The sequence below is a fragment of the Pseudophryne corroboree genome, chromosome 1 (genome assembly GCF_028390025.1).
Source record: "Pseudophryne corroboree isolate aPseCor3 chromosome 1, aPseCor3.hap2, whole genome shotgun sequence".
NCBI lineage: Eukaryota > Metazoa > Chordata > Amphibia > Anura > Myobatrachidae > Pseudophryne > Pseudophryne corroboree.
In genome coordinates, this window is record NC_086444.1 from 112,592,438 (window position 1) to 112,616,081 (window position 23,644).

Below are 23,644 nucleotides of genomic sequence, written 5' to 3' on the forward strand. Positions count from 1 at the left end.
AGTACTCCAGTCCTAATATGCTCCCCAAAATTAGTAAATACTAAATAGTGTCTCTAACTCTCTACTCTCTTCTCTATAAACGGAGAGGACGCCAGCCACGTCCTCTCCCTATCAATCTCAATGCACGTGTGAAAATGGCGGCGACGCGCGGCTCCTTATATAGAATCCGAGTCTCGCGATAGAATTCGAGCCTCGCGAGAATCCGACAGCGGGATGATGACGTTCGGGCGCGCTCGGGTTAGCCGAGCAAGGCGGGAAGGTTCGAACCTGCCTCGGACCCGTGTAAAAAGGCTGAAGTTCGGGGGGGTTCGGATTCCGAGGAACCGAACCCGCTCATCACTAGTCAGTGTATTGTGCTGCATCAGTCCAGCCAGTCACAGTGTTGGTGTCCTCTGCTGCCATATATCCAGTGTAGCTGTATAAAGTGGTGCTGTGTTGTGCTGGCCAGTCCAGTCTAGTCAGTGTATTGTGCTGCATCAGTCCAGCCAGTCACAGTGTTGGTGTCCTCTGCTGCCATATATCCAGTGTAGCTGTATAAAGTGGTGTTGTGTTGTGCTGCATCAGACCAGTGGTAGTGTCCTGTCCATCAGTCATTCCAGTGACGATATACGCTGCTGCTATATGTCCACTGCTACAGTATTATAATAATTATAACAACAACCACAAGTCCCTTACAGTGTTGTTGTGTTGTGCTGCATCAGACCAGTGGTAGTGTCCTGTCCATCAGTCATTCCAGTGAGGAGGCAGTCACAGTGGTATACGCTGCTGCTATATGTCCACTGCTACAGTATTATAATAATTATAGCAACCACAAGTCTCTTACAGTGTTGTTGTGTTGTGTTGCATCAGACCAGTGGTAGTGTCCTGTCCATCAGTCATTCCAGTGAGGAGGCAGTCACAGTGGTATACGCTGCTGCTATATGTCCACTGCTACAGTATTATAATAATTATAACAACAACTACAAGTCCCTTACAGTGTTGTTGTGTTGTGCTGCATCAGACAAGTGGTATTGTCCTGTCCATCAGTCATTCCAGTGACCAGGCAGTCACAGAGGTATACGCTGCTCCTAAATGTCCACTGCTACAGTATTATAATAATTATAACAACCACAAGTCTCTTACAGTGTTATTGTGTTGTGTTGCATCAGACCAGTGGTAGTGTCCTGTCCATCAGTCATTGCAGTCATTCCTGTGACGCATATTGGGGGTCATTCCGAGTTGATCGCTCGCTAGCTAGTTTTAGCAGCCGTGCAAACGCTATACCGCTGGCCACTGGAGAGTGTATTTTAGCTTAGCAGAAGTGCGAACGCTTGTGCAGCCGAGCTCTACAAAAACAGTTTGTGCAGTTTCAGAGTAGCTCTGAACCTACTCAGAGCTTGCGATCACTTCAGCCTATTCGTGTCCGGATTTGACGTCATACACCCACCCAGCGAACACCAAGCCACGCCTGCGTTTTTTCAGACACGCCTGCGTTTTTGCAAACACCTCCTGAAAACGGTCAGTTGACACCCAGAAATGCCCCCTTCTGGTCAATCTTCTTGCGGCCGTCAGTGCGATGAAAAACTTTGCTAGAACCTGTGCACAACCACAACGGGCTTTGTACCCATGCGATTCGTGTGCGCATTGTGGCCCATACGCATGCGCAGAAATGCAGCTTTTTCACCTGATCGCTGCGCTGCGAAAATCGTCAGCGAGCAATCAACTCGGAATGACTCGCATTGTCTTATATAACTCCCAAAAAATAATGGAGAACAAAAATTTAAAGGATAAAATAGGGAAAGATCAAGAACCACTTTCTCCTAGTGCTGAAGCTACTGCCACTACTCATGACATAGATGATGAAATGCCATCAACGTTGTCTTCCAAGGCCGATGCCCAATGTGATAGTAGAGGGCATGCAAAGTCCAAAAAGCCAAAGTTCAGTAAAAAGACCCAAAAAAAGAAATTTAAATGGTCTGAGGAGAAACGTAAACTTGCCAATATGCCATTTACGACACGGAGTGGCAAGGAACGGCTGAGGTCCTGGCCTATGTTCATGACTAGTGGTTCAGATTCACATGACGATGGAAGCCCTCATCCTCCCGCTAGAAAAATTAAAAGAGTTAATCTGGAAAGAGCACAGAAAAGAACTGTGCGTTCTAAGATGGTATCACAAATCCCCAAGGAGAGTCCAAGTGTCGGGGGTTGTGATGCCTGACCTTCCCAATACTGGATGGGAAGAGGTGGCTTCTTCCACCATTTGCACGCCCCCTGCAAGTGCTGGAAGGAGCACCCGCAGTCCAGTTCCTGATATTGAAATTGAAGATGTCACTGTTGAAGTACACCAGGATGAGGATATTTGGTGTTGCTGGCAGGGGTGTAGCGAGGGTGGCTCCGGTGGAGCGCGAGCTCCGGGTACCGGAAAAGTTAAAGGGCGCACCACCGCCTCCCCCCCTCTCTCTGCCCGCTTTACCATTGGTGGAGGGACAGTCAGCCATAGTGGAGGAGGAGGAGAAGCAAGGGAGTGCACACTGACTTAACTCGAATACTAGGTAGGGAACAGGGCAGGCCAGAGGCGACAGGAGGAGACACGGACAGCCAGCACATACCGGAGCTCTGCCGTCCTCTTTATATGGTTCACTGTTTGCTTGTAGCTATGCAGAGGGGTTACTTCTGTCCTGCTACACCACTCTCTGCCCCAGCTGCTCCAGCACCTCTTTCTGTCCCAGCTACTGCTGCAGCACCTCTCTTCCCCAGCACCTCTTTCTGCCCTGGCTGCTACAGCATCTCTCTCTACATTGATGCTGCAGCACCTCTCCCTGCCCCAGCTGCTGCTGCAGCACCTCTCTCTCTGCATTAGAAGCTGCAGAGTAACATGTATAAGCGGTTCTACTGTGGCATAACGTATATATATGCGACTACTGTGGTGTGACGTGTATAAACAGCTCTACTGTGGCATAATGCGTATAAATGGCTCTATTGTGTTGTGTAATGTGTATTAGGGCATAACGTGTATAAGGGGTACTACTGTGTAGTGTAATGTGAATAATGGACAATACTGTGTGGTGTAATCTGAATTGGTACTATTCTGTGGCCACTCCCCTTTCCAATGAAGCCATGCCCCTATACTTTTATTGTACGTCTTAGGCATGTAACATGCACCCAATCGAGTACAGGAGAGGGGGCGCCGAAACATACCCTTGCTCCGGGCTCCATGGAACCTAGCTACACCTCTGGTTGCTGGCACTGAGGAGGAAGTTGATGATGAGGATTCTGATGGTGATGTGGTTTGTTTAAGTCAGGCACCGGGGGAGACACCTGTTGTCCATGGGATGAAGAAGCCCATTGTGATGGCTGGGCAGACTATCAAAAAAGCCACCTCTTCGGTATGGAATTATTTCTCCACAAATCCGGACAACAGGTGTCAAGCTGTGTGTTGCCTCTGTCAATCTGTAATAAGTAGGGGTAAGGATGTTAACCACCTAGGAACATCCTCCCTTATACGTCGCCTGCAGCGCATTCATCAGAAGTCATTGTCAAGTTGTGAAACTTTGGGTAAGAGCGTAAGCAGTCCACTGACACCTAAATCCCTTCTTCCTCCTGTACCCAAGCTCCTGCAAGCCACACCACCAACTACCTCAACGTCAACTTCCTCCTCAGTCAGGAACGTCTGTAGTCCTGCAGGCCATGTCACTGTCAAGACTGAGGAGTCCTCTCCTAACCGGGATTCCTCCGTAGGATCCTTGAGTGGTACGCCTGCTGTTGCTGCTGCTGTTGTTGCTGCTGGGAGTCGATCGTCATCCCAGAGGGGAAGTTGGAAGACCACTTGTACTACTTCCAGTAAGCAATTGACTGTCCAACAGTCCTTTGTGAGGAAGATGAAATATGACAGCAGTCATCCTTTTGCATAGCGGATAACTGAGGCCTTGACAGCTATGTTGGTGTTAGACATGCATCCGGTATCCGCCATTAGTTCAGTGGGACTTAGAGAATTGATTGAGGTACTCTGTCCCCGGTATCAAATCCCATCTAAGTTCCACTTCTCTAGACAGGCGATACCGAGAATGTACACAGACCTCAGAAAAAGAGTCACCAGTGTCCTACAAAATGCGGTTGTATCCAGTGTCCACTTAACCACAGACATGTGTACAAGTGGAACAGGGAAGACTAAGGACTATATGACTGTAACAGCCCACTGGGTTGATGTATGGTCTCCCGCAGCAACAACAACAGTGGCACCAGTAGCAGAATCTTGCAAATGCCAACTCGTTCCTAGGCAGGCTGCGCTATGTATCACCGCTTTCCGTAAGAGACACACAGCTGACAACCTCTTACAGAAACTAACGAACATCATCGCAGAATGGCTTAGCCCAATTGGACTCTCCTGGGGATTTGTGATATCGGACAACGCCACCAATATTGTGCGTGCACTACATCTGGGCAAATTCCAGCATGTCCCATGTTTTGCACATACAATTTAATTTGGTGGTGCAGAATTTCTTTAAAAATGACAGGGGTTTGCAGAAGATGCTGTCGGTGGCCCAAAAAATTGTGGGCCACTTTCGGCATTCTGCCACTGCGTGCCAAAGACTTGAGCGCCAGCAAACACTCCTGATCCTGCCCTGCCATCAACTGAAGCAAGAGGTGGTAACGAGGTGGAATTCAACACTCTATATGCTTCAGAGGATGGAGGAGAAGCAAAAGGCCATTCAAGCCTATACATCCACCTACGATATAGGCAAAGGAGGGGTAATGAACCTGACTCAAGCGCAGTGGAGAATGATTTCCGTCTTGTGCAGGGTTCTCCAACCCTTCGAACTTGCCACACATGAAGTCAGTTCAGACACTGCCAGCTTGAGTCAGGTCATTCCCCTCAACAGGCTTTTGCAGAAGCAGCTGGATAAATTGAAGGAGGAGCTAAGACGGAGCGATTCCGCAAAGTATGTGGGACTTATGGATGGAGCCCTTCATTCGCTTTGCAAGGATTCAAGGTGGTCAATCTGTTGAAATCAGAGAAGTACATTTTGGCCACCATGATCGATCCTAGGTTTAAACCCTACGTTGTATCTCTCTTTCCAGCAGACACAAGTGTGCAGAGGTGCAAAGACCTGCTGGCTAGTAAATTGTCAACTCAAGCGCAACGTGACCCGTCAACAGCTCGTCCTTCAATTTCTCCCACCACTGGGGCTGCAAGAAAAAGGATAAGATTTCCTAGCCCACCCGCTGGCGGTGATGCATTAAAACCCTGTACCCCACCCACCCCTCCAAACCCGGAAGTGAACAAGCCCGCACGGGCGAAACGCGTCTTCCACGGGGGGGGGGGGGGACGACGACCGCTGATGGAGTGACCTTCTGGCACCTTCACCTGCACCTGACTATGCCTTGATCCTATCTGAAACCTTTCATTTTGGTAACCGTAAGCCTAATTCTGTCCTGTGTCAATTACACACAGACAGCAGGATAATATCTGTGTAATACCTTAATTTGCATTCCATTACACATCCCAGCTCTTTTGTGTATATATATTGTCTGCTGCTTTAGGACTCTGATTTAATTCCAAAAACTGAGTTTGTATATGTCTATTACCTTGAAGATAGCACCAGGCAGATACCTCACACTATTAGTTTTATCACCAGCAGAGGCCAGTATACTGCTACATGATCTCATCCATTGTGATTTCCAGTGCTATTTTATTTACTGATGATAATATTGCATCTCGGATCTAGCCTTTTTTGACTCATGATATGTAAATTCTTTAATATGAATTAATTTCTATACCTTGTTCATCCCTAGGTGCACTATAACGTGCGCCAATATCAGCAATTACTGTCAGAGGCTTAATAATAATTGTTTGGTGACACAGAATATCCCATTTTTGCTTACCTCTTTCCAACATATAAGTGTACTGGAATCATTGATTTTGTGCCTTTTTCTTGTTCTACTATTTTTCATGGACTCTCATCCACGATCCACGGAGCATGATACCACGGATGTGGGATTTTGTGAGCCGTGCCTAACGTGGAAAGCAGATCCACACATTTCTTCCCTCTTTACTCATTCATTCCTTTTTCGTCTCCTCTATTGTTTCCATCCTTCTCCTTAATTTCCTATATAGGTGCACTCTCATTGGTGTACTTATCACATAAATTCTCTACTATCACCACGCTGCAAATGCCCGATCTCGTCCGATCTTGGAAGCCAAACAGCGTTGGGCTGGGTTAGTACCGGGAGAGGAGACCCCCTGCGAATACCTGGTGTTGTAGAGCAGGAATTATTTTCCTTTCTATGTGAAGTGCGACGCCAACAGCAGTATCACCACTAATTCTGGTTCTTACCATATTTTCTTTCTACGAAAGGCTTACGACCAATAATTTTGGCATATGTTACAAAGTCAGGTTTTTTGAATGTTGGTGACCAGTAATTTCCGATTGTAAGCAGCCCTTTTTGGGACTTACCTATCATTATCGCTATGACCACTCCTCGGTCCCATTAATACAGACATTCTGTACTGGTCAGGGGAAATGGGGGTAAGACTATCAAGTGTCTACAACCTTTTCAATCACTTATTGTGAAAAAAACAGACCAGAACATTTTAATTCTTTATCTGTAATATCTTTATTTCACATGGATCACTTCTATGGGTAATTACGTTTTTAAACTTTAAACATTAAAAATTATGTTTTATAATATTTCTTCTCATATATCATAGGAATTTTTCTACATTTCTTAAGAGTGCGCCCACACAAGAGCCTTCTCTCTCTCCCTTTTGCTGGTGATGCAGGGCAGTCAGGAGCGAAAGCTGACATCTGGTCCGGACTGAAGGACCTGCCAACGATTACTGACATGTCTACTGTCACTGCATACGATTCTGTCACCATTGAAAGAATGGAGGAGGATTATATGAGTGACAGCATCTAAGTAGGCATGTTAGACAGTCCGTACGTATACTGGCAGGAAAAAAAGGCAATTTGGATGCCCTTGCACAAACTGGCTTTATTTTACCTAAATTGCCCCCCCCTTCCCTCCAGTGTGTACTCCAAAAGAATGTTTAGTGCAGCCGGTAACCTTGTCAGCGATCGGCATAGGAGATTACTTCCACTAAATGTGGAGAAGATGATGTTCATCAAAAGGAATTATAAATTCCTCTAGGAAGACCTTTACCAGCAATTGCCTCCAGAAAGTACACAGGAACCTGTGATGGTGGATTCCAGTGGGGACGAATTAATACTCTGTGAGGAGGATGTACACAGTAAAAGGGGTGAGGAATTGGAGGATGATGATGATGAGGTCGACATCTTGGCTCTGTAGAGCCAGTTTGTGCAAGGAGAGATTGATTGCTTCTTTTTTGGTGGGGGCCCAAACAAACCAGTCATTTCAGCCACAGTCATGTGGCAGACCATGTCGCTGAAATGATGGGTTTGTTAAAGTGTGCATGTCCTGTTTATACAACATAAGGTTGGGTGGGAGGGTCCAAGGACAATTCTATCTTGCACCTCTTTTTCTTCTTTGCATCATGTGCTGTTTGGGGGCTAGTTTTTTTAAGTGCAATCCTGTCTGACACTGCAGTGCCACTCCTAGATGGGCCAGGTGTTTGTGCTGCACACTTGTGTCGCTTAGATTAGTCATACAGCAACCTCATTGCGCCTCTTTTTCTTCTTTGCATCATGTGCTGTTTGGGACCTATTTTTTAAATCTGCCATCCTGTCTGACACTGCAGTGCCACTCCTAGATGGGCCAGGTGTTTGTGCCGCACACTTGTGTCTAGAGATGAACGGGTTCGGTTCTCAGAGAACAGGACCCTACCAGACTTTGCCTTCCGAGTTCGGTTCTGAGCTAGGCTCGGGTTTTCCTGCCTGACTCGGAAACCCGAACGCAGCAAAATATCATCATCCCGCTGTCGGATACTCGCGGGATTTGGATTCCATATAAGGAGCCACGCGTCGCGGCCATTTTCACTCCAGTCTCGGAGAGTGTATTGAGAGGACGTGTTCTCAGTGTTCAGTGTCTGTGTGTGGGCAGTTAAGTGGGGTGGCGAGTCTTGTGCTGTGTTGTGCTGTCCAGTGTAGTCAGTGTATTGTGCTGCATCAGTCCAGCCAGTCACAGTGTTGGTGTCCTCTGCTGCCATATATCCAGTGTAGCTGTATAAAGTGGTGCTGTGTTGTGCTTTCCAGTCCAGTGTAGTCAGTGTATTGTGCTGCATCAGTCCAGCCAGTCACAGTGTTGGTGTCCTCTGCTGCCATATATCAAGTGTAGCTGTATAAAGGGGTGCTGTGTTGTGCTGTCCAGTCCAGTGTAGTCAGTGTCTTGTGCAGCATCAGTCCAGTGACCAGTCACAGTGGTAGTGTCCTCTGCTGCCATATATCCAGTGTTACTGGTGTATAATTCCTGTGATACTAGCGTATAATTCCCGTGATATTGCCGTATAATTCCCGTGATACTGGCGTATAATTCTTGTGACATTACCGTATAATTCTCGGAATACTGGAGTATAATTCCTGTGATACTGGCGTATAATTCCTGTGATGTTGCTGTATAATTCCTGTGATATTGCCATATAATTCTCAGAATACTGGCGTATAATTCCCGTGATACTGGTGTATAATTCCTGTGATATTGCCGTATAATTCCGTGATACTGCCATATAATTCCAGTTATCCTGACGTATAATTCCATATAAATCCATATAATTCCGTATAAATCCAGTCCAGTGGTACTGCCATATAAGTTCAGTAGTGCTGTCCCTGGGCTGTATATTATTTACTCCAAATAAAGGGGTTATTAATATTTAATACAAATAATTTTTACAGGGTTAGCCCTATGAGGTGTAGGGGTACGCTCTCTTGTGCCGCATATTGTGTTATATAACTCCAGAAAAATAATGGAGAACAAACATTTGGAGGATAAAATAGGGATAGATCAAGAACCACTTCCTCCTAGTGCTGAAGCTGCTGCCACTAGCCATGACATAGACGATGAAATGCCATCAACGTTGTCTGCCAAGGCCGATGCCCATTGTGATAGTAGAGGGCATGTAAAATCCAAAAAGCCATGGTTCAGTAAAAAGACCCAAAAAAAGAAATTTAAATGGTCTGAGGAGAAACGTAAACTTGCCAATATGCCATTTACGACACGGAGTGGCAAGGAACGGCTGAGGCCCTGGCCTATGTTCATGACTAGTGGTTCTGCTTCACATGACGATGGAAGCCCTCCTAACTGAGGCCTTGACACTTATGTTGGTATTAGACGTGCGTCCGGTATCCGCCATTTGTGCAGTGGGATTTAGACAATTGATGGAGATATTGTGTCCCCGGTACCAAATCCCATCTAGATTCCACTTCACTAGGCAGGCGATACCGAGATTTTCCCATTGAATTCCAGTGATTTGGACGTATAATTATTAATTACAGTGATTTTGCCAATTAATTACAGTGATTTGGATGTATAATTTCAGTGATTTTGCAGTATAATTCCAGTGATTTGGACGTATATTTATTAATTAAAGTGATTTTGCCAATTAATTCCAGTGATTTGGATGTATAATTCCAGTGATTTGGATGTATAATTCCAGTTGGAATTGTTTGTGTTGCTTGGCTTAGTCATACAGCTACCTCATTGCACCGCTTCGACATCTTTGCATGAGGTGTTTTTTGGGGCCTAGTTTTTGAAAAGTGCCATCCTGTTTTACACTGCCATATCAGTCCTGGGGTACTGCCATATAAGTCCATCAATTGCAGAATTTTTTTTAAATGACAAGGGCCTGCTGGAGATGCTGTCAGTGGACTGAACAATTGCGGCCCACTCTCGACATTCAGCCACTGCGTGACACTACTAGATGGGCCAGGTGGTTGTGTCGCTTAGCTTAGTCATACAACAACCTCGGTGCACCTTTTTTCTTCTTTGCATCATGTGCTGTTTGGGGGCTTTTTTTGATATCTGCCCTCCTGTCTGCCACTGCAGTGCCACTCCTAGATGGGCCAATTGTTTGTGTCGCTTGGCTTAGTCGTACAGCCACCTCATTGCACCTCTTCTACATCTTTGCATGAGGTGCTGTTTGGGGCCTAGTTTTTGAAAAGTGCTATCCTGTCTGACACTGCAGTGCCACTCCCAGATGGGCCAGGTGTTTGTGCCGCACACTTGTGTCGCTTAGCTTGGTCATACAGCCACCTCGGTGCAAATTTTAGGCCTAAAAACAATACTGTGAGGTGTTCAGAATAGACTAGAAATGAGTGGAAATGAATATTATTGAGGTTAATAATATAGTAGGAGCAAAATTACCCCCAAATTCTGTGATTTTAGCTGTTTTTATGTTTTTTTCAAAAATCATCCAGATCCAAAACCAAAACCAAAACACGAAAGGGTGGATTTGGCAAAACCAAGCCAAAACCAAAACACGAAAGTAGAATTAGAACCAAAACCAAAACTCAAAACACGAAAAGTGCCAGCCGCACATCTCTACGTTGTGTCGCTTAGCTTAGTCATCCAGCTACCTCATTGCGACCTCTTTTTCTTCTTTGCATCATGTGCTGTTTGGGGCCTATTTTTTAAATCTGCCATCCTGTCTGACACTGCAGTGCCACTCCTAGATGGGCCAGGTGTTTGTGCCGCCCACTTGTGTCACTTAGCTTTGTCATACAGCCACCTTGGTGCAACCTTTTGGCCTAAAAACAATATTGTGAGGTGTGAGGTGTTTAGAATGGACTGGAAATGAATGATATTGAGGTTAATAATACCGTAGGATCAAATTACTTCCAAATTCTGTGATTTTAGCTGATTTTATGTTTTTTTCAAAAAGCATGCAGATCCAAAACCAAAACACGAAAGGGTGGTTTTGGCAAAACCAAGCCAAAACCAAAACACGAAAGTGGAATTAGAACCAAAACACATAACAAAAAAAGTGCCAGCCGCACATCTCTATAAAAAACCATTTGCAGGTAACCAACAGAATGGAGAAAATTAGAATAACATTATTTTGATACAACTATAAATGTCCTGGTCTCATGGGAGCAGAAAGGGTGGGTATGAGAATGTGGGGAGCACATTCATGTCCTATGGAAATGTCGCTGCTGAGCCTGCTTCTGGTGATCTCCCCCATAGCTCCCTACTTATGTTGAGGGTTAGATATGGAGTTTTTACCTGGACGGGTGGTAAGCCTGGTCCTGGAGTTCTCATTCTCAATTAAACAAAGCAATAATGGCAGACACATTTTTGGACAGAATGATGCTATGAGTATAACATCTTATTGTATGAAATGTCAGTGACAGTCGTGTAAGTGAAGGGCAGGGGAGCGACAATTAAATGTTTAAGTAGACATTTCCTTCAACAGCAGTCCTGTTTTTCTCGTCTAGTGCAGGCAGACAATGACTTGTTTGCAGTCTTTGTTTTCAAAGAGAAATCAAAACATTGCACCGTTTCCAGATCTGTGAATTGGTCAAAATTTTAAAGAGTATCTTGTGGTATCAAGGGAGCGGGAATTAAGAACAAACGGAAGGAAGGTCAGGGGTCGGGTCACACAGCAAGAGAAGAAAACACAGAAGTAGGGAGTGAGTATGTTTGCCTGTGGGAGAAGAGAGCTAAGTTACCTTCTCTTCATCCTTGGTGGCCACTGCTAGAACTTAATGAGGCAGCTCCTGCTTGTCTAATGGGAAATGTTTGAATATGGCATGGACAATGGAAAGAAGCCACCTTGAACTATTGACATGCAGAGCCCTGCTGCTGAGAGGGTTAGAGGTTATTTCATTAATTGTTCGTATTATTAATACTACTGTCATCATCATCACTAACTTGTATATACTGTAAAGCACTATCTTAAAGATGAATAACACAAACATGCCACATTAGCGGTGAGAGAAAATAACCAGGCACTCACTTAGAAAATCTCACTTACTGTAACTCTTTTTTGCATATATTTTTAACTTTGTCCCTGGTGTCCAGCTGTTTGTGATATTAATAACCTACAACATTCGCACTGGCGTATTTACAATTTACAAACGCATTTTTTAAATTCTCACCTCTCCGGAGTCCCCCGCCGGCGGTAGCATCTCTGAGCAAACTTCCGGTAAATGGCACGGTGGCCATTTTTCTGGAGATTTGTGCATGTGCAGTAAGGAAATATCTGGGAAAATAGCTGCAGCGCCATTTTCCCAGAGATCTGCGCTTGCGCACTAGACTCAGGGACAGCGCTAGGTACCCTAGTGCCCAGAACTACAGCACTGCTGGCTAAAGAGAAGGGGGCCCAGACGGAGTCTGCACATGGGCCTTCTCCTCTCTAGAAGTGCCCCTGAACATTCGTATTGTAAAAATACGGGAACTTAACATCATAAGGGCCCTGTGTGCAAGAGCTGGCAATCTAAAAATTAAGTAAGATATGATAAGATGAATGAATGGACCTCATTTCCTGCCATATCCATTTTTCTATTTGGTAACAGTTTCTGCCTCTGTTTTAGTATTCTATTTATATTCAGACGCGCTACAATTTTTCCTTAGGTCTCTGTTAAAAGGGATCTGGGATCTGGCCTATTACATAAGAGAGTCCAAAAATGACTTAGTCAATGTAAATGGAAGAGATGGGGAAGGGAAATCTGATCTACAAATATGTAAGGACCCCAAAACACAGCTTGATTATAATTTTCATGGCCTTTTATTCTTTTGTCATCAGAAAAGTCATTTATATTAAGATTACAGCAAAATCTAGTCCAGGTTGCCCATTTATGCAGGATGGTCTTGGGCAAATGATTATCTAAACAATAACAATAACATTATTGTTATATAACACCAGGGGCTCACTCTGGTCGGACCTGCCGTGATGTACTGTCTCTGTGGACAAAGCACCCAGCGGGAGTCCTGACGCAGCTCCACCTCCCCCAGCTCCCGCACACTGCATGCTGAGTGCCGGGCTAGTCATGGGCAAAGTGATTCTCTGAACTGAGTTGAGACACATGACTCAGTTCAGTGGAATGTCTCGAGTCAGTGTCTCGGCACATGAGTCATGACTCATTTGGATTGGAATGAGCACTGAGCTGAGAGCACTGTACCGCAGGGGCTCCACCTCCTGCAGGCTAATGCTGCATAAATCAGATCCGTCCACTGAGTCACTGAGTCTACACAGTGTACAACTGTCTTGACTCACAGGCAGACTCAGGATGAATGAATCAGGCACAGCAGCGCAGCACTCACTGATTGGTGAGTCGTGACTGCTCCCTTGTCCCTCCCACAGTCAGTGTGAGACAGATGACACTCAGAATGGAAGACAAGGTACACACTGACTGAACAACACACTGAGTTTCCTCCCTCTGGCTGAGAGAGGCTGCTGCTGCAGCTGTCTCGACTCATTAAACTGTGAGTGACTCGAATCATTCATACTTCCTGATTATTTGAGTCACTGTGTTGAGACAGAGAGTCAGTAGCCATCTCTATGCCGGGCATCGAGCGAAGAGCTCGGTCAGCAAGGTGGCTTCTGTGCATGCTAACAGCGGCACTGGGTACGTTTACTGTACCTCAGGGGGGGCGCTTGGGGTGTGCGACACAGCAGCTGGGTGAGATTGATTTAGTGTGGTGCTGACTCTTAGTATTTTATGTTTCTGTCCAACAACAAACTATAACACGTACACAGTGTTTTTTGTCTGCTTTTTTATTGAAAAAAAAGATATGAGACATTTATTTCCTGATAATTTCTTAATGTTGAATTTTTTTTAATATATTAAATAATAACAATAAAATATTGCAAATATAACAATATATATATAGCAGGTGCACAATATGTAAGACACAATGAGGATATATCCAAATGCAAGTTATGCACAAAACATCTATATCACAACTTTTCAATAATAATTCATGCATGCAAACAGGTGTGTTTCAATCAACAATACTGTATTGTATCCGTGGCCACAGAAATGCTGGTGCATGTGAACAGGTGTATCTAACTTCAATGGGATTTATTTCCCCATCTTCTAAATTAAGAAAGCATTTGCGAGAATCTGGAAGTCATCTCCAATCCCGCCATCCCAAGCACTGCCAATCTGCATCTGGCACCTTACCGGACCAGTATTGCGCTGGCAAAATCAGCGGCCAGAAAGAAAAGGAACTGGTGGTGTGTCCACATTCGGGAGCGGGGGCTAGATGGAAAAGAAGCCTTGTTTACACCCACCGGGCCAACATGGAGCTGTTAATCAGCACATCTGGATGGGAGCGGTTGAGCATCGCTATACAGCACACCATCTCACAACAGAGGAACAAAACCTTACTGGTAAGGAGGATAAGGAAGCGGGATGCCACTAGGTCTGTTAAGAACTGAATACATCTATTCTATTTTCCGTTAATTTGTGCCTTACAAACAAAGATCCTTTAAGTCAGAAGACGGGGAAATTAATCCCCTAAAAGTCTGGACTATTTTACAGAAATACAGGGTAACCTGACATTTTAGATACACCTGTTCGCATGCACCAGTATATCTGTGGCCACAGATACAATACAGTATTGTTGATTGAAGCACACCTGTTTGCATGCATGAATCATTTGGATATATATCCATATTGTCTCTTACATATTGCGCACCTGCTATATATATTTTTATATTTGCTATATTTTATTGTTTTTTATTTATTATATAAAACATTTTTTTTTCTGCATTAAGAAATTCTCCTCAGGAAATCTCATATCCTTTAAAAAAAAACACAAAAAAACTGGGTACATGTTGTAACTTATTGGTGGACCGAAACATAAAATATAAATTTTAAAGGAGTCAGCGCAACACTAATACAAATACCATTATACACCCTGTAGGAAGGGGTATTCTCTCATATGTACTAGTGAGCGGCAGCCTATATTCCATATTTGTTATCAGTGCAGCTGGAATCCGATAGAATAAACAGTACCAAGGACAATGCTATATTAAGGTACGAGGAGGTGGCCAATAAACATGAATGTCTTTTTGTTTGCCCCTTGCATAATATGCAAGGGCACTGCTACTGTGTAAAGGGCATTATTACTGTGAGCATAACATGTATAGGGCACTACCACTTTGTGTGCATGACATGTAAGGGGCACTAACACTGTGGGGATAACGTATATGCAGCACTGCCACTGTGTGGCATAATGTGCAAGGGCCACTACTACTGTGGGGCATAATGTGTACTGTGCAGTACTACTGTGTGGCATAATGTTTACGTGCACTAATACTGTGGGACATAATGTGTATGTGCACTACTACTGTGGGGAGTAATGTGTATGTGCACTACTACTGTGGGTCATAATGTGTACTGTGCAGTACTACTGTGTGGCATAATGTGTGTGGTGCACTACTACTTTGAAGCATAATGTGTACATGCACTACTACTGTGGGGCATAATGTGTACGTGCACTACTACTGTGGGACATAATGTATATGTGCACTACTACTGTGGGGCGTAATGTGTATGTGCACTACTACTGTGGGTCATAATGTGTACTGTGCAGTACTACTGTGTGGCATAATGTGTACGTGCACTAATACTATGGGGCATAATGTGTACATGCACTACTACTATGGGAAATAATGTGTACATGCACTACTACTATGGGGCATAATGTGACCACATCCTTTCCCCACGAGACCATGCCCTTGTTTTGCGGCATGCCCTGTCCCTATTTAAAATATGGGAGTGTGGACCAATGCTCTTTCTGGTACAGGGCACCAAATGTCTAGTTACGGCTCTGCTGATTGCTGTGTTACAACATTGCTCTTTGCACTAGAACCTGCACAGTTTGTTTCTACAGATTATGCCCCTCACATAGAACCACAGTCCAATATGCTTTGTTATATGTTTGCAAAAAGACATATTAGAAACTTGCTTTGGTGTGTGTGTACGTGTGTGTGTGGTCATCCATGAAATATTAATTATTTTTTTGTTATTGGTACAGTTGAATCTTATCACATAGCTAATGAATTGGAAGTGAGAGTGCATGTTCTTTTATTTTTAATTTGATGTCATACCTAAAACAGTTACATCACTGAACTTGGGGCTCATGCCTTTTCAGTTAATGTAAAATGTGACTAAACCTAGTTTTAATAATTTTACACCCTTTTTGAATGGCTGTACCTGTGTGACATCTGAGGTGGCGAGAATGCAGCATGTCTATAGTGTAGTATGTTTGCCAGTTGTTGAGTTTTTAGCCTTATTGATATCGAAATCTTCATCTCTAATTGTAAATTTGATTTATCTCCTACCTGACCATTAAATTTAGTCCCCTATTTTATGGAATTACTCTTTAATCCTATAAAAGAGCTCTGTTATCAGCAAACAAACATTGGCAGTTTCAGTTTTGTAAAAGCTCTTGCATCTGAGGAAAGCATGCCCCACCTCCCTCAACAGACCCCACCCATCACCAGATCCCACCCCCTCAACAAACCCCGCCCCCAGTAGGGTTGCTTTTGAACATTTCCCGGGCTGGTTTTCCATGCCAATCCGCCCCTGTATAACACCAACACAGTACGCTACTCTTTACAGATTGTTTACTTTTAATTATTGACTTAAGTCCCTGCCCAGGGGGCCATCTAAAGTGGAGGAGGACTGTGTGCAGTACTGTAGCTCTGGGCAAGGGGTCACTAAATGACCCTAGCGCTGTCCCAGAGTCTAGTGCGCATGCACAGGTCTCTGGGAAAATGGCACGGCGGACATTTTACCAGTGATTTCCTTACCGTGCATGCGTGAAACATCGGGGAAATGCCGCCACACCATTTTCCTGGTGAAATGCCGCCACACCATTTTCCTGGTGATTTCTGCAGTGCTGCTGCCGCCGACGTGGGACTCCTGAGGGTAAGTATTGAAAAAATGGCTGCAGGGTGTGCTGTGGGCACTGCACTCATTATATATTCGCCAGTGTTCCTGCTCCAGATACACTTCCAGTTTTTAGTGTTTCCCAAACTCAGTCCTCAAACCCCCCCTATCAGACCAGGTTCTAAAGATACCATGGTTAAGCCCATATGGTTGAATAAAAATGCCCATGGTAATAAGTAACTCACCTGTACTCAAGCATGAATATCCTCAAAGCCTGAACAGTTCAGTGGCTTTGAGGCCCGAGTGGGAGATTTATCAAAGTTTGGAGAGAGATATAGTTGAGAGAGATATTCGAGTTTGTGAAACTCTGTGCTAACCTCTCCATCACACTAACAGAGACTGTGGTCAGTTACATCACAAGTCAACTAGTCTTCCAGTAAGCACAGGGAGAACATACAAACCTCACACTGATGATGTCATGGAACCCATGAGCCTAAAATTGCATGTGCAATGCAAACCATCCCTTGTGGCTCCAGGTGTGGGGCTGCAATGCAGTCTACAATTAAAACAGGTGAGCCACACAATCTGCCCCCACAAATGCGACTCACTGACAGTTGGCGTGGCTCCCCTGTTTGAATTTTGGACTGTGCCACAGACCCACCTCTGCAACCGCCACTGCTAAACGCTGTGCCAAAATGCCACCCTATGACTTGAAAATGCTCACAATAACCTGCATATAAATAAATGCAATCAGTTTATAGAAATAACTGTAGCAGGTGATGTTTCACACAAAGGTTTCAGCTGTATCTAAATTTAAGTAGAAGAATCAGTGCCATCAGTGTGTAATTACTATGGCTTTTTTTTTTTTGCCAAGTTAAGAAAACATTTGAAGCTATACTAATGGATAACAACCACCTACTGTATTCTCTCCTAACCCTGCCAGCTTTATTACAAAGCAGCATAAGGCGCATGTATTTATTGTATGATAATATGAAGGCTTGACGTTAGCTTTGAAAACAGACATAGTTGGCCAGATCGGAGCAGCTGTCCTTTTGAAAACAGTAATATGTCTGGGAATCCCTCTATTTGAAGAAAGAAAAAAAAAAAAGTAATGCAGAAGTCGGTCTGTGACACAACACCCTGCAGTGATTTATCATTCAGGTCCTATCTTCTATGCAGTGCAGAGTGACACAGGCATTAAACTTTTGAAGTTTGAACACTGATGTAAGTGGCAGGTGTCTTTGTGACATACTATGGGCTATTACTATTTCACATAAAGGCATTTCCTGCTTGAAAGTGTCTATCAGTCTGTCATAGATCATGGGAAAATACTATATAATAGGATTAAGATGTAATGCTTGTTGGGTCTTAAAGCCCTGGCAGAAATGAGAATAACACAGGCAGGTTGATATATATTTTTTTTATTACGATGGTATTTATAATGTTGGTTAAAGGCTAAAACAATATTTATTTGAAGCTGAATTTCATTAGGTTTAGGAACGATAAAGTTTCTTCGTTGTTATCCCACCAGTTTGTTCTTTTAGAACACAATGGAGGAGAAGACAATTATCCAAAGTTCTAAAGGATGCAAAAATATGGAGAGAAGTCTCTTAACAATGGGCGGACTTTGGTGCCCTAGAAGTGCCTCCACTTGAGCTGAGAATGAGAGGCTCAAGTGGAGTGCATGTAACACTCATCACCGCTGCCTCTTCAAAACCATCAGTATGGCGATGCCCCTGTGTGATGGGGCCAATAATTATTTTGTAGTTTAAAAGTGCTCTGTAAAAGGCGTAGAGAGGTATTTCAGTACAGTTCCCTTTTATCTGCCCTTTCATTTGATGTCTAGGCAGAGAATGCGGGGCACCCCCGAACACATCAGTCTGTTTCAGATACACAAGATTTAGTAGCAAGTGACATTCAAGACCACTGAGCCCACCCAGGAGTTCTTGAATCAGGGGAGAAACAGTCACATACTACCCTTTCACCATTAATCTGCAAGCATTTCACTGCTGCCAGTCCGCATCTCCTTCAAACATCTTGTATGGAGCGTAGGGACATTATATCCCTTTTGGCTCAAACTTGTTCATTAACCTCTTCTACAGTATGTTCTGCTTATTTTATGTTTACATTTTTTAAATTCATCTTTTTCTTTTTAGAATGTTTTATAGGCAATACGATACAATTCTATTAAAATATTATTTTTTATGTTTCATTTCAAAACAAAATTCTACAAGAAGTAGCAACCCCAGGCACAGGCCTATTCATCTTAATTATATATCTTTACTATTGCAAAAAAGATGATTTTTGGTTTTTTAAGATTTTTATTGTTGAATTTCCTTTTAATGTACCATTGGTACACTGTCACAGTAAGATTATTTAACCCCCCACCTCCCCAAATAAAAAATAATAATAAAAAAAATAATAATATATAAATAAATAAATATCTATTTATCTATTTTTAAAATGTACTTTTTTTCTTTCATTTAAGAGCATTGGTTTTCATTAGATGTGAGTAATTGCTTGGTTAAATTTCATTTTTGTGTCTGGATTTCAGTCTTTCGTGGCTGATAATCAGCTTGAAAATATCAAACCAAAAAACATTTTTTTAATCCGAAGTAGACCTGTAATTTTTGCAGGTATTTGGCTTTCAATTGTCAATTTAAAAAAACAAAACAAACGCTTATGGAAGTAAGAAACTGAATTAATATGTCATGTCACTTATGGCATTTGATACCCTTAAGTCTTTTTTTTTTTTTAAACTATTTATAAAAAAATTGTGCACCAATTGGCAAAATAATACCATTTGTCCAATATTGGGAATAATTTCAGGAACTTAAGCATGGATTCACTTATCTCTAGTTATGATGCCATGCAGGGCCGGTGCTAGGGTGTTCGGCGCCCTCCTGCAAACTATAAATTTGCGCCCTCCCATACTTTACAAAGGGACAGCGCCGCTGAATAAAAGGATGTGGTCCAGGGCTGTTTCTAGCCAATTTGGCTCCCAGTGCGAGATTTCAAAATGCGCCCCCCCCCATTTACATTTTAAAAAAGCCCCCCCCCCCCCCATAGCTATAAAAAGAAAAAGCATGGGTGCGCTCCCGACAAGGGGGCGTGGCCTCATTGATATGGGCGTGGTCTCATCTGATATCATCACGGCCACCACAGGGGGGAAAAAACAAACATCAAAAGTCCCCATTTTACACATTACGGCAGGCAAGAGTCCCCATTTTACACAGTGCGGCAGGCAAGTGTCCCCATTTTACACAGTGCGGCAGGCAAGTGTCCCCATTTTACACAGTGCGGCAGGCAAGTGTCCCCATTTTACACAGTACAGCAGGCAAGAGTCCCCATTTTACACATTACGCAGGCGAGAGTCCCCATTTTACACAGTACGGCAGGCGAGAGTCCCCATTTTACACAGTACGGCAGGCGAGAGTCCCCATTTTACACATTACGCAGGCGAGAGTCCCCATTTTACACATTACGCAGGCAAGAGTCCTCATTTTACACAGTACGGCAGGCAAGTGTCCCCATTTTACACATTACGCAGGCGAGAGTCCCCATTTTACACATTACGCAGGCAAGAGTCCCCATTTTACACATTACAGCAGGCAAGATTCCCCATTTTGCACAGTACGTCAGGCAAGTGCCCCCATTGTACACATTACGCAGGCGAGAGTCCCCAGTTTACACATTACACAGGCAAGTGTCCTCATTTTACACATTACGCAAGCGAGAGTCCCCATTTTACACATTACACAGGCAAGTGTCCCTATTTTACACATTACGCAGGCGAGAGTCCCCATTTTACACATTACGCAGGCACGTGTCCCCATTTTATACAGTACGGCAGGCAGGTGTCCCCATTTTATACAGTACGGCAGGCAAGTGTCAAGTTGGTAGGGAGGAAGGGAGAGGGAGGGGGGAGAGAGAGACTACTTACATTTGAAGAGGATCTTCCCGCTCCTCTGTGGTACTGCAGTCTTCTGGTTCTGTGTAGCCCCGCCCCATTTTGTCCGTGAAGCTCCGCCCCCCTTTGTCCGATCAGTTAGGGCAGGATGTACTCAGCTGCCTTCACTGCGCTCCCTTTGACATTCTCCATGGTAACAGTTCTCCTCCCCCAGCCAGCGCTGCCATACGCTCCCTGTTGTTTTGTCCCTGGGCTTCCCCTCGCTGGTATTACACTTGCTCCGCCGTGGCAACTCAGGTCTCAGCGTCGCTGATGCTGTGCTCCCCATTTGCTATTTTCTTGTGCATGCGCACATGCCACAGCTTGGGATGTCTGAGTGGCCACGGTGGAAAAGAGGCGGAGCAAGTGTAATTCCAGCGAGGGGAGGCCCGGGGAGAAAACAATGGGTAGCGTATGTTAGCGCCGCCTGGGGGAGGAGAACTGTTACCGTAGAGAATGTCAAAGGGAGAGGAGAGGAGGCTTTAATCTGCCGGCGCCGCTGCCTGTCATACAGTGACAGGCACAGCAGCCGGCAGCAGGGGGGGACAGGACAGCGCAGCAGCGGGGATGCAGTGCAGGGAAAGCGCCTCTCCTCTCTGGCGCCTACCTGCACTGCATCCCTGTTTTTTTCGTGTGCGACTCAGATAGTGACACCATTGTTTTCTGATGGTTCAATGTACACAAACTTTGTTTCATGCACAACATTATTAAAAATAGTGTATAAAATTACCTTCAGGCTATCTGTAGAAGGTGTACTGTATATGAAAAATAAATGCATTTCGTGTATAGACTTGGGTCTGCTTCCAACAATTTCTCATCATGGTATGCAAATATTCCAAAATATGGATAAATCCAAAATCCAAACTACTTCTGGTCCCAAGCATTCCAGATATGGGAGACTCAACCTGTATTGTGTGTCGGGGGTAACTATTTTTAAACTATCTACATTTTTAAGATTTTAAGACTAGAATAAACAGTGATTTTTTTCTATTACTTTTTTTTACTGGTACTCAGGAAAAAGATAGTGACATTTACCTAAAGCTACAGTGCAAGGTGATGCAAGGTTTATTGTTGCTTCCATGCACTGGAGAAGTACTCAGATTTTTTTTCCTGAAAGGATTTCACTGATTTTTCTATTGTTTCAATAACTTATTAATGAAGGAAAAAGATTACCATTATCGTTGAAGACCACCAGAAGAAAAACACTAGAATTAATGTCTAAAAGCCTAAAAATACAATTGGGTATTATATGTTCATTGGCATATTGCCTGTAGTATTTAGATTTTTAACAATAGCCAATGGAAACAGAGGCTGGGTTAAGGGCAAATGGAGCTACTGATTTTCTTAAATCTGTGGGTCAAGTTTGAGGTTCTGCAAATGAATATAGTTTTTTTATTATTTACTGATTTGTAAGTAGGGTGCATATGTAAAATAACAAGATTAGTATATTGTTATTGTTCGTTTATCCAACAGCTAAAAAGAAAAAAAAATCTGAGTTGCATCAAACATTCAAACAGCATACCTAATTTATCAAGGTGGAAGTTTTTTTTTTAGAACTGGTGATGTTGCTCATAGCAACCAATTAGATTCTATTATATTCTAGAAGCAGCTACATAAATGTTAAGTAGAATCTGATTGGTTGCTAGGAGCAACATCACCAGTTCTAAAAACTCCCACCTTAGTAAATTTACCCCCTAGTGACAACAAAATGTATATTCACATCTGTTGCTTTTCTACAACTCCCTCCTTACTCCATGTAACAGCTATTAGAGGTAAGGAAATGAACTAAATATAATCAGAACTAAATAATGGCCAACACTTATATCCAAATGTTATTAACAATCTCTATCGGAAAGGACATTCATAAGTGTACTGTAGTTTGTGAATCTATTGAAGTTATAAGTGAATATGCACACCAAAGAAAGGTTTTGACTGGTGATCAAATGTTTAAAATAATTCAGGGAAATAAGATACACTGAACACAGCACCATATAATGTCAGCAATTTTGTCATAGCACCTCTATGCCAAAAGATTCTTACTGAGAAATTCAGAAAAAAATATTAAATTAAGTAAATAGTGCTTACCTGTCATCGTTAGGTTGAATTGTGTGGTGCTTGACAGGATTGCACTTCTGTTCTATGATTTGCAGCCACCAGCAATTTTGTCTAGCACTTTGACCATAAATAATTTCATTTGGGCCTGGACCACCAACCCGTGGCACACCAACATTAATCCACTGATTTAAACAAAATGAAGAAAGGAGGAAGTGAAGTGAGTACTAAGTAGTGAAAAGAGTGGAGAAGTTGCCCACGGTAACCAATCAGCACTGAAATAACTTTTATAAATTGCATATTATAATATTATATAGAGCAGCTGATTGGTTGCCATGGGCAACTTTTCCACTGGCTCGCTTCTCTACTTTTTTTCATTTTTCTCTTCTTAGTATATCTCCCCCTAAGGCTGAAACATAGACTGAGAACAGGAAGCCAGAAACTTGCTATGTCAGGAATCATTCAAACACCACAAACATCATAAATAGTCCATAAGGCAGTGGTGGCCAAAGCATCGATCGCAGTTGACAAGTCACCCATGGACACTTGACCTTATGATTGCGGTGGACGTCTAACAGCAGCCTATGACAATGTTTTGGAGTTTTTCCTGTGGGGGGGTCAATGTCTTTTGTTTTTTTTCCTTGTGGGGGACAATGTGTTTGAGGGGTTTATTTGTGGGGGACAATGTGTGGGTGTTTTTTCCCCTGTGTGAGGACAAAGTGTTTTATTTCTGTTTTATTTATGTGTATGTTTACTTTCTTCTGTAGGCAAATGTAAGAATTCGATGTGACAGTTCACGATGCCGCTTGTTGCAAGACCATGCCCCCTTTTTGGCACACCATGCTCTCTTTTTGGAAATGCACCTATGACACATGCAAATGTACCTACTTAGTAGATCACAAAGGAGCTT

The 23,644-nt window shown here is 43.4% G+C and overlaps 1 pseudogene; it reads left to right on the forward strand.

The window, feature by feature from the left end:
* The first annotated feature begins 6,128 nt into the window (after positions 1–6,128).
* LOC134945243 (5S ribosomal RNA) lies at positions 6,129–6,245 on the forward strand (annotated as a pseudogene).
* The last annotated feature ends 17,399 nt before the right edge of the window (positions 6,246–23,644 follow it).